This window comes from Pseudoliparis swirei, chromosome 8, assembly GCF_029220125.1.
Source record: "Pseudoliparis swirei isolate HS2019 ecotype Mariana Trench chromosome 8, NWPU_hadal_v1, whole genome shotgun sequence".
In the NCBI taxonomy this organism is placed as follows: domain Eukaryota; kingdom Metazoa; phylum Chordata; class Actinopteri; order Perciformes; family Liparidae; genus Pseudoliparis; species Pseudoliparis swirei.
In genome coordinates, this window is record NC_079395.1 from 20,058,237 (window position 1) to 20,069,064 (window position 10,828).

General features: G+C 50.5%; 1 pseudogene; it reads right to left on the minus strand.

The window, feature by feature from the left end:
• Positions 1 to 2,249: 2,249 nt before the first annotated feature.
• On the minus strand, positions 2,250 to 5,573 carry LOC130198497 (uncharacterized; annotated as a pseudogene).
• Between the last annotated feature and the right edge of the window lie 5,255 nt (positions 5,574 to 10,828).

Here is a 10,828-nt window from a genome sequence, read left to right on the forward strand (position 1 = left end):
CTCTCAGGTTCAAACTGCACCATCTTTTAATAAAATACATTTGAGAAGTTAAAAATGTCCCTCGATTTAGGTCTCAGCTTGTCATTCAGGGGTGATAGTGCATCCCAAAGCCAGACCAGTAGAGAACCACTGCCCAGACCAGTGGAGAACCACTGTCCAAGACCAGTGGAGAACCACCTGTCTCAACTGTGACAAAGCTTTTAACAAAGTTAATGTAATAATGTTTGTTTGATCTTTGATAAAGTAATGTGGGTTAAAATAAATATTATGAAATTAAATAGATTTATTTTATAATATTAAATATTTGCATATATAGTTATACATTTATATAAGTACACCTAAATAAACAATAAACAAATGCAAAGACAGTTCCAGAGTAGTTAGAATTATACCGTGTTAGTGACAACCGGCCCTTTGAGGGCAGCCATGAGGCGGATGTGGCCCTCGGTGAAAATGAGTTTGACACCCCTGCCTTATGGAATGTTGGTTTGCTTGGTGCTAGGCCAAAGAGGCACTCTTCCATGCTGGATATTCCCCACAATGTCTTGGTGTCTCAGGGCTGATGTTGCTTGCTGCATGTCCTGCCTTATTTGCTGCACTTGATCTTTATCCCGGAGGCTTTTGTTGTAACATCTACCCAGGCTCTTGACGGGTTGCTCAGACACCATTGGTATCGGGTCATCTCAATACAGAACCTCACATCTTTAAGCTGTCCCTTGACTATGGAGATGCTTCGAGATTTGCTTGGCTTGATTTTCATCCGGGCCCACTTGATGTTATCCTGCAGTCTTGGATGTAGCCGCCTGGTGCATGCTGCAGTGGTGGTCAGTGTAGTCATGTCATCCATGTATGCTCGTATAGGTGGGAGACGGAGCCCTTCCTTAGTTCTCTCACCACGGAACCCTTCCTTAGTTCTCTCACCGCCGAACACCCATCTCGATGCCCTGATGATGACTTCCATGGCCATAGTGAAGGCCAGAGGTGAAATTGTACAGCCTGCCATTATGCCTACTTCCAAGCGCTTCCATGTTGTTGTGAAGTCAGTTCACTAACAATGACCACGCTGATAGCGATATGAGTTTGATCGGTTTATTGCGAAAGAGAGGAAAAGGAAAAGGGGTCGAGGGGAAGGGATGTAGGGATGAGGGATGTAGGGATGGGGTCGAGTGGAACGGGATGACGGTCGAGGGGTAAGAGGTAAGGGAGGTAGAGGGGTTAGGTGGGTGTGAGAGAGAAGGTCGGCGGGTGAGACGGCGGGTTGCGGTGTCCCGTAGCTGCGGGAACGGGAGTGGAGACTGTGGGTGGGGTTGTCTCCTCTTGAAGCTTCGGAAGGCTGAATCCCCCAAAAGGTAGCTTCAGGTAGACAAGCACCGGTGAGCGTTCCTGATGGCGTTCAGGTTGGAGCGAATGTAGGAGAGATATGCGGAGGAGGACCACCGGCCGAGCATCTTTATGACGTGGTCGGGTATTCCTCGGCTTGCGGCAGCGGAGGCGGCGCCGATGCGGAAAGAGTGGCACGAGTATGACGCGGGGGGTATGCCGGATCTGGCTAGGACCTGGCGGAAGTGGTGGAGGAACCAGGACCGTGGCCCCTTCCCTGTCTCGGTGATAAACAGGGGGTCTTGGGTTGGGCTCGTTGATCTTGAGTTTAGGTAGTCGCAGATGGGCTCGTACGGACTCAGGAACGATTCTTGGCGGAAGAGGTAGACGCGCTGAGGTGGACCGTGCTGGTTAGTCTTGCTGCGTTTGAGGAGATATGTGATGGTGTCGGGAGGATGGATGGAGACGTCGGAAATGGTGGCGTGTAGCGACGGGTGGTGGACCGAGGTCGGAGTGGTAAACTCGGAGCAACGCAAGAACCCAAAAAACGCTAGCAGAAACATGGATTCTAGCGTTTTGTCCATGAATGGAGACAGGTAGCCTGAACGGAGTGTCTGGATGCAGCGAGTGAGGAGGTCTGGAGTGAGGGGCAGGCGTTTAGGCGCAGAGATAGGTTCGGTGTTGCGCAGGCCTTTAAGGAGCATGGCTATGTGCGAGTGGTTTGTGGCGGGACAGGGCGCCCCTGTGGACAGTTTGGTGAGGAAATTGATTCCGCTTAGGTAGACTTTTATGGTCGCTGACCTGATGGTGCGGGAGTGGGCGTATGTGACGAAGTTTGTGAGGGTGAGGACGTCGAGTGATGGGAATGGCAAGCCGGCAAAGACGTGAAAAGCTTTAAAGCTGTGCCATCCTGTGAGGTACAAAGACAGTGTTCGTGGTGCGACGCTAGTGATGATGGCATCTTGGGAGGCGGAGATCAGGTGTCGTAGTTGAGGGGTCAGATGAAGATGGTGGCTGAAAACGGTGGGACCGGAGTCGGCTGGGGTTCCGAGGCTGGTGCTAATCGTTTGAATTTCTGAAATGAGAAACGGGAGAGTGAATCGGCGATGAGGTTTTTGTGACCTGGGATGTGGGTGGCTCTGATGATGAACTGACACCGGGCCGAAATTAGGGTTAGTCTGCGCATGAACTGCATGATGTCTAGGCAGCGTGACCGCCCTTTGTTGATTATGTCAACTACTGCGCTGTTGTCGGTGTAAAAGTTATTGTCTTTTGGACCATTCAGGCCCCAAAGAATGGCTGCGATGACGATGGGATATAATTCTGAGATCGCGGAGGAGGGAGTCAGGGACGAAATTCCACCGCCAATCGGCTGAAAACCATTTGTTGCCGAAGAGGCCGCCGAAGCCTATTGAGGGTGCTGCGTCTGTGTAGAGCTGGATGTCTTCCGGTTTTGTAATGTGGTCATCATAGAAGAAGGAGATTCCATTCCACGAGGAGAGGAACTGGTGCCATAGTTTAAGCTCTGTTTGGCATGCGTTGTCGAGCGTGACGTGTGTCTGGAGGTTTTCGGTGAGCGGCGACTGAGAGAAGGTGGGACAAGAAGGAACGACCTTGGGGAATGATACGAATGGCGTAATTAAGGTGGCCTAGCAGTGAGAGGAGTTGGCGCTTGGTGCATGTGGGGGTCAGGAGGAAATTGGAGATAATCAGGAAATGCGGTTGATTTTCTCGAGGGTAGAGACGCTTGGAATAGGACCGAGTCGAGGGTGATGCCGAGGAATTCCAGTGACGTGCTGGGACCTGCGGTTTCTCTGCAGAAAGGGGACGCCGAGTTCCTGGAACAAGGAGGTCAGGGCATGGAGGCCGTGTGCGGGGAGGAAGGTGGTGTGACGGTGAGGAAGTCGTCCAAGAGGTGGATGACGTAGGGGAGTTTATGGACATTCGCTAGGACCCAACAGAGTGCCTCGGATAAGCAGTCAAAGATTTTGGGGCTGCTTTTGCACCCGAAGGTCAGGCGTACGGCAAAGTAGTAAGCGCCGTTCCAGGAGACGCCGAAGAGGTGCCAGTAATCCGGGTGGATGGGCATTATTTTAAAAGCGCTGGTGATGTCAGCTTTGGACAGCCAGGCTCCTCGGCCTGCGAGGCGGATGAGGGATGTGGCATGGCCAATTGTTGCGTACTGCATGGAGCAGTCTGCGCTGGGGATGAGGCTGTTGATGCTTGGGGTTGAGGAGCCGCGAGGTGCTGAGAGGTCTATAATTAGCCTCTTTTTGCCCGAATATTTCCTGGTAGCTATTCCGATGGGGCTTATTCTAACTATGGGGAAAGGTGGGCTGGTGAGTGGGCCGATCATGAATGAGTTTTTAACTTCCTGGGCTAAGAGTTTGGCAACTATGTCGGGCTCGGCGGTGGCTGACTGCAGGTTTTTGCACGTAAAGGAAGACTGTGGTACTGCAGATACGCCTGGGTGGAAACCGTGAGTGAGACCTTGTAAAAGATAACTCGTGAACTGGGGGTCTGGGTGTCCCTCCAGTGCGGAGGCTAACGCGGGGATGTTAATCGGTGTCCCGAGGTACTTACAGAGCTTGTGTTTTAGAGGGTTATGGGGGCAGGTTGATTTTGGAGCAGGTGTGGAGGAATCGACAGCTGGAGGCGTTGCATCCCAGGTCGTTGAAATTGTTGCAGACCGTCTTTCCGCCCTGGTAGAGGATGGGTCTTCCTCTCCGGTCTGTATCCTTGGCGGGAGGGCGGGGGGCTGGTTTGATGGGGTGGGGGCGGGGTGCTGGGGGGGGCGGGCTGTGGTGGGAGGTGGGACTTTGTTTAAGGGGAATTGGTTGCGGCTGAGTTGCAGAGAGGAAGCATGAGGAGGCTGGGTGGGCTGGTGCGCTGCAGAGCTCGCAGTTAAGGGAGGGGCGGGATGCAAAACTCGACAATATAATTCTGGGTCGAGGGTTCCCAATATGTGCCCTGGTTGTACTGTTGCACGCGGCGGCCTCGAAGCAAACAGGACGTGGTAGCTATAGAACCCGTTGTTGCCGAACCGCAAGGCTAAATTGAGGATTAACGTTAAGTAGTTGTCCAGCTCGGGCCTGCGGTCGGGTAGGGCGGAGCAGATAACGCCGCGGTACAGGGAGAAAGCGTACGCGAACTCCGTTGTCGTGAGTTCTTTGGACCGGGCGGGGAGAGGCTGGCTCAGCTCGACGGGGCCGAATATGGTGAGCAGTTCTCTAGGGGTCTGGGTGTTGCTAGCTGATGGGTGGATGAGATGGGCGAGGTCGACGTAGTTACCAGTGAGAATCTGCTGCCTGATGGAGTTAGATAACGGGATGGTCGGGTGGGTGGGTGTGCTGGAGGTGTTGCTATGGCTAGGTGGGCCTGGCGGGTGGAGGTACGTGCTGTGGAAGGAAGTTGTTAACTGATGCTGGCTGACCTGTGGAATGAAAGGTTGTATGCAGGTTAGTATTACACACGTGTGGGAGATGGGGGAGGGAAGGGTAATGAAAGGGGTAGGGGTAGGCGTAGGGGGGAGGGAACGGAACAGCGGAGGGGTGGGAAGAGGTGCTTGGATGGGAGGAAGCATGTGCATGGGGTGGAAGTGAAGGCTGTACGCGGGAGCCTGCCGGGTGGGTGGCCTCTGGGTTGAGGGCATGCTGGGGGGGTTGCGATGCAACCTGGCCCTCTGTGTGAGGCAGCGCTGCTGCGGCCGTGGTTCGCATAGTGACGTCATCGGCGTTGCTGCTGGCGCGGCGCTGGGAACCCGGAAGTGCCGTGGTGTTCCGCTGGTGTTCAGTCAGGCGTTGATATAATCGTGCTTTCCTGTCGGATTCGAAAAACGGGATGTTGCGCTCGGTGAGTGCATCTTTCAATTTACGCACTGTCCACCCGGCGTTGTTTAGAGTACGGCGCTCGGCGGGGCGTCGGCGTGGAGACCGATCGCGGCTGGCGTTCGAGCGGCTGGCGTTCGAGCGGCTGGCGTTCGAGCGGCTGGAAGAGTGCCGTCGGGGAGGGGCGATGTCCCTCGGGCGACGGAGACGGGATCTCCGCCCGGGGCTGTTGGATTGTGAGGGGCCGATGGCGTCGGGGCTGCCCGGGGATCGGTTTCCGGAGCCGTGAGTGACGCTTACTGTATGTCGCGGTCGCCGGCGGCGATGTATGGCGGGAGACGGTGGGGTCTCTGGGTCTTCGGGCGTTATCGGCTCGTCTGCGAAGAGGTCGGCATCGGAAGCGGTGAGTGAGAGTTCTGTGTCCATGCTGCTACGGGATGTAGAGACAGAGTTACGGGGAGATGGGCAGGTGTGCTCGGTTTAAATGCTCTCGTAAGCGGAAGTGAGCTACGTTCGGGGCGTGGTCATTGCTCCCGAACTAAGTTCTGTAAAACTCCATTTGTTGTGAAACACAATGGCAGGTCTTGGAAATAGGTCTTTACCAGTGTAGTGATGGGTTTTGGTACGTGGAAAAAGTTGAAGGATTCCCAGAGGAGTTCATGGGGAACTGAGCCAAAGCTATTGGCCAGGTCGATGACATAGAGGTCTCTCTTGTCCTTCTTAGCTGTTTGGATCTGGTGCCAAATCATACTAGTATGTTCCAGGCAACTAGAGAAACCAGGAATGCCTGCTTTCTGTACAGATGTATCAATGTACTTGTTCCTTTCCAGATAAGTGGACAGCCTCTGTGCTTGTATTATTATTATTGTATTAGATAGGAGATAGTTAGCTTAGCTTAGCATATAGACTAAGCTATAGACAGGTGGAAACGGCGAGCCTAGCTAAGAACCGGCAGCTCTAGAATTCACCAATCTACTCTGAATACTCTGAATAATCACCAGAGCCACTCATTAACCTTGCATAAGAAAACAAATATAGATAACTATATGTTTTTATGTATATGTATTGTTGGAGTTGGACAGCGACACACCACCTGGACGGTACTCACGGGAAGAAAGAGCGGTAGACTTCTACGTTACATTTGTTAGCGTTTTATTCAGAAATCAGGATACAAGTAGACATCATGCATGGACCCCCCTCCTCAGCTGGGACCAGTGGCCCCAGCGCTGGAGAGAAGACCCCGGTTCAGAGTGTGCAGCCATTTTAAATAGCCGAAAGGAACAGTTCTGATTGATCAGGAGATAAGGGGGTGGGGTTTTCTCATTGGCTCTTGTTCCTCTGCTTCCACCATTGTCGCTCCTTAATTGGTTCTTCTCGTCTGCCAATGAGTGCATATGTTGTGAAAAAGAGTGTGGGAAGAAAGATGGAATTCACATGTAGCTTCCTTTGTCTGAGCTGGGGAGTTTCCTAAGATAATCTTATCTCTTCCGAGGTGGGATGTGCTGGAGGTCATTTGTCAAAAGGAGCCCTTCATGTGTGTGTGTGTGTGTGTGTGTGTGTGTCAGAGGGGTCAGTGAGTGGCCTCGAGTGTCTAAAAGGAGAATAATGGCCACATCTGGACCCTTCCTTATCTATCGGTCCGGTGAGGTAAATGTCTCTGTTCCCTTCCTATGCTCTGAGGCAGGGGTGCTCAATACGTCGATCGCGATCGACCGGTCGATCGCGGCGACCTGCCAGTCGATCGCGGCGTTGTATGGTAGATCGCATGACCTAAAAAAAAATTGGCCCGCCCCCCTGTCACTTTCTCTCTGGCGCCACATTACAGCAGCAGCATGTCATTTATGTCTCTACGTGTCGCGTTAACAGTCCTCTGCCCGCCGTCTCGTGCACCGCGGAGCTCCGACACCGGTTTGCGCGCATCGGGACGGAGCAACAACAAAAAAAAAGTCACTAGCACCCCCCCCCCCCCCCCCATCAACAATCCTTCGGCTCGCACGCGACTCTCACTAGCACCCCAGTCAACAATCCTTCGGCTCGCGCACTCACTAGCACCCCGTCGGTCGATCGCCTTGACTCGGTCACATAATAAGTAGCTCGCATGCTGAAAAAGTGTGAGCACCCCTGCTCTGAGGTATAGAGAGCTCTTTGTATGTGATCACCTCCGGAATGTGTGGATGCGGAGGGGGGGGGGGGGGCTCACAAAACCTCACCAAGTGTCACTGTTATCTTTCTTTAGATCAGTCAGGCACCAGAGTGCTCTGCCGGAGATTTTAACTTCCATTCAGTGTTTTCCATCTTACACATAATATTTATGCAAACAATACTAGGCTGTGCTAAGCTATAATATATATTCTTTACAAATCCCTCTTTTTTCACATCCGCTGGATGTGAACCCTTCCTCTGGGAATATTTATTTCCCTCTTTATGCCAGATCTTGTCATGGCCTGGCCTCCCTAAGTGGCTATGTGTCCTGGTCTCCTCGTCCTGTCTTAGCTCTGCCATTTGACGTGAATAAGTCTCCTGAAATATGATCTTTCGTTGCCTAGATTAAGGTCCCATAAGATCTGTAAGATACCTATTTCTCGGGGAGAGAGTGTCTCTCTGTTAGGGATGGAAATAGGGGCGTGGTTTCTGTCATGTGGTACTCCGATCCACCCTCTTAGATCTTCCATCCTAGGGAAGTCAGTAGGTCTGTGTGAATGTGCAGGTGTCGAAGGAAAGAGATGAAATTGAGAGTGGTCAGGTGGGGGGGTCTTGCATCCTAGCGGCTGGTGAGTAGCAGGTTGGCATCCTGATAACCAGTTGACGATCCGGTCCCCGCTGCAACTCATCTGCTTCAACCCTGGCTGGGTCAGCGTCGTCTGCTTCATCCTGGTCTGGGTCCTTCTGGTCCTTCTGGTCCTTCTGGGTCCTCTGCTCCTCTGCTCCTCTGCTCCTCTGCTCCTCTGGTCCGCGTCAGCGTCTCCTCCGGCTCTCTGGGTCCTCTGGTCCTCTGGTCCCTCGTCTTACTAGTCTGTCCTCAACATAGATTGTTGTGTGCTTCTATCCCTCTTTTGAAATAGGATGGAATTCCTAAAGCCGTCCTTTTCAATAATAATAATCTTAATAAACAGTCAACCTCTCGAAGAAAAGAGAGAAATAAAATTACAAATGCATGCGTCTGTCAAATCAATGCAGGAGAACCATGTCTTGTCTGAACTCACAGCGTCATCATTGTGCTTGGGTTAGGAATGTCAAAATAAGTCAGCCTAATTATTAAAGAGCGGGTTACAAATTTATTTATTGGCCCCAAATCAAGGCCCATTTTTCAGGTTTAGGAAATTAATTAATTAATGTATTCCAGGGAGCCCTCGTCCTCTCCATTACACCTGCCTATAACAACCATTCTATGATTTAAAAAATATATCTACAGTCTGTTCCATCCTTAAGGGATGCTGGTGACGATTAAATTGGAATCGCACGCGGTTTTAACTCTACCTCTACGGGAGCTATCGGAATCAGTCACACATCAGTTCACCCTTCAGTCCTAAAAGTGTCTGGAAATAAATTTAGCATGTTGTCAGTGTCCCCATGATCAGTGTTCTCTCTACTATGTGTGTGTCTAAGCATGTGTCTTAGCATGTGTCTCTAATATTAACTGGACCTCCGATGTGTGTGCAGTTCTTTACATGTTCTCAAATGTGGAGTAATGCAAGTGTTAATTTTGTGTGTGCACCAGTCCGTAGCCTCAACCTCTGCTTTCACCATTGTTCTTCTCTGTGCCTCCACTCTGGACCAACACTGTGATGTGGAGCTGCAGTGTCGACGACTACATACAATCTGCAACTCTGGTGTTCATTCAACAGCCGCTGCTACTCCTTGCTTCTCTGCATAGATCTCCAAGCCTCCACAGTTGGGTTTTCATGAACCTCAATCTCGTGTTGCAGGCCTTCCCTCAGGATCTCAGATTTCATCTTGTATCAAGGTGTAGTTAAGGGCACAATGTTTTTGGTCCCCTGGTGGCGAGTCGGGATGCAGGACTTTGAACCAAAGTCTCCACTGCTGGCTGGTGTAATGCAGAGGTGTGATGTCATCATCATCTACTCTGTCCCACCGGACCCTTTGCTTCCTGTTCAGTGTCTCTTTAGTCTCATTGGGTGACTAGTGGGTGTGGCACATTTCTGTTTAGTGGGTACAGTTCGCTGTCAGCTGTTGGATCTGGGCACGCCTAATTCTGTGTCTCTGGTCCGGGCCTGGTGCCGTGGATCACTGTTGCCTTGTGGCTGTGGCTATGTGTTGGGTGCTTGTTATGGCGGGGTTGACATTATGGGAGTACTGAAGCGGTCCTGACTGAGACTGCTAACCCTGTGGTGGATAAGGACAAAAATTAGCCCAATGTCCAGCCTGACTATAATTAAAAATTTATTAATACTCGTCTAAAGCCTCCGTTGCTCCAGTTGTTACCCCTCTTACTCCTGAACGGGCTTCTTTTATGCATATTATCTCTCTGTTGTGGGCCCCATTTATAGGCTGCTGACCCGCCTGTTGCGGAACATAAGGTTTGAGGGAACTAAGCTTGAAGCGGTGCAAACGTGGCTTGCTGTGGCTGTTGATAGATCAGTGCTTATGGATTTGGAGGAGGAGCTGGATACGGACTATGTAGTTGTGCTGCAGTCTGCTGCACCGTGGCTTGTGCCATTTACTTCTGCTTTGGTCAAGTCATCTTTTCCCTGCTCTTGTTTATTTGTATCTATATGGCGTCTGACCTGAGCTTCCAAGTCATAGAAGTTCATGTACTTTAGTCCTACTATCCCTTTCAGTTCGGTCTGTATGGTCACAGTCACTGATGATTCTATTGATAACCTAAAAACTGTTCAGTCATGCTATCCTCAAGGAAATCTTTCCCTAGTTTGTCGTTCTACAACTCTCTGATTCTACCTAAATAGGCTGCTCCTCCCTCACCATCAAATGGTGGCATCATCATTATCTTAGAAACATCAACCTTTTTCTCAGTTTTTTCTTTTATTCTTTTTTCTTATCTGAACTGCTAAGAGAGGTGCCTTGTGGCTGAAAAAACTGCAGTTATGCTTGAAAGGGGTCAAATCTTTAAGAGAGACTGAGGAAAAATTATACTAAAAATATAAAATAGATGACTATATAAAATAATAAAGGGGATCAATTTAAAACTGAATAACCTACAACCTTTGAATTAGAAGTCTCATTCTCTACCGACTGAGCTAGCCGGGCAACTGATTAGTTAATTTAAAGAAAAATTAAAAATTTGGCAAAACAATGCATTTCTTTAAAACATCATTTCAAAAAGTAAAAGATGGTCGCACACTCTACTAACTAATAGTTATCTTCAAAAGGAATTCTTCCGTTACTGTTCTTGCTCTGTTCTGCTCTCAACTTGGCTCGCTCTGGGTGCCTGCAGGGTGGAGGACGGCGCGCGCAGCTAAGTGGGTAGAGGAGGGGCTGCTCTGTTGTGTGAAAGGCGCGTGCCCTCAGCGGAGCCGCGCAACTGCTTGTCTCCCCCTCCTTTCTGCTCTTGTATTTTTTCAGTATTAAGCTGAGTTACCTCGTTGTTTCTCAGTATCCTCCTCAATCTCAAACTCGTAACTGCTTTTAAACATAGTACATAATCGCCATACAATGTGTTCTTTACTCGGCAGCGTGCCTTTCAGAACAATAAATCCTCATTT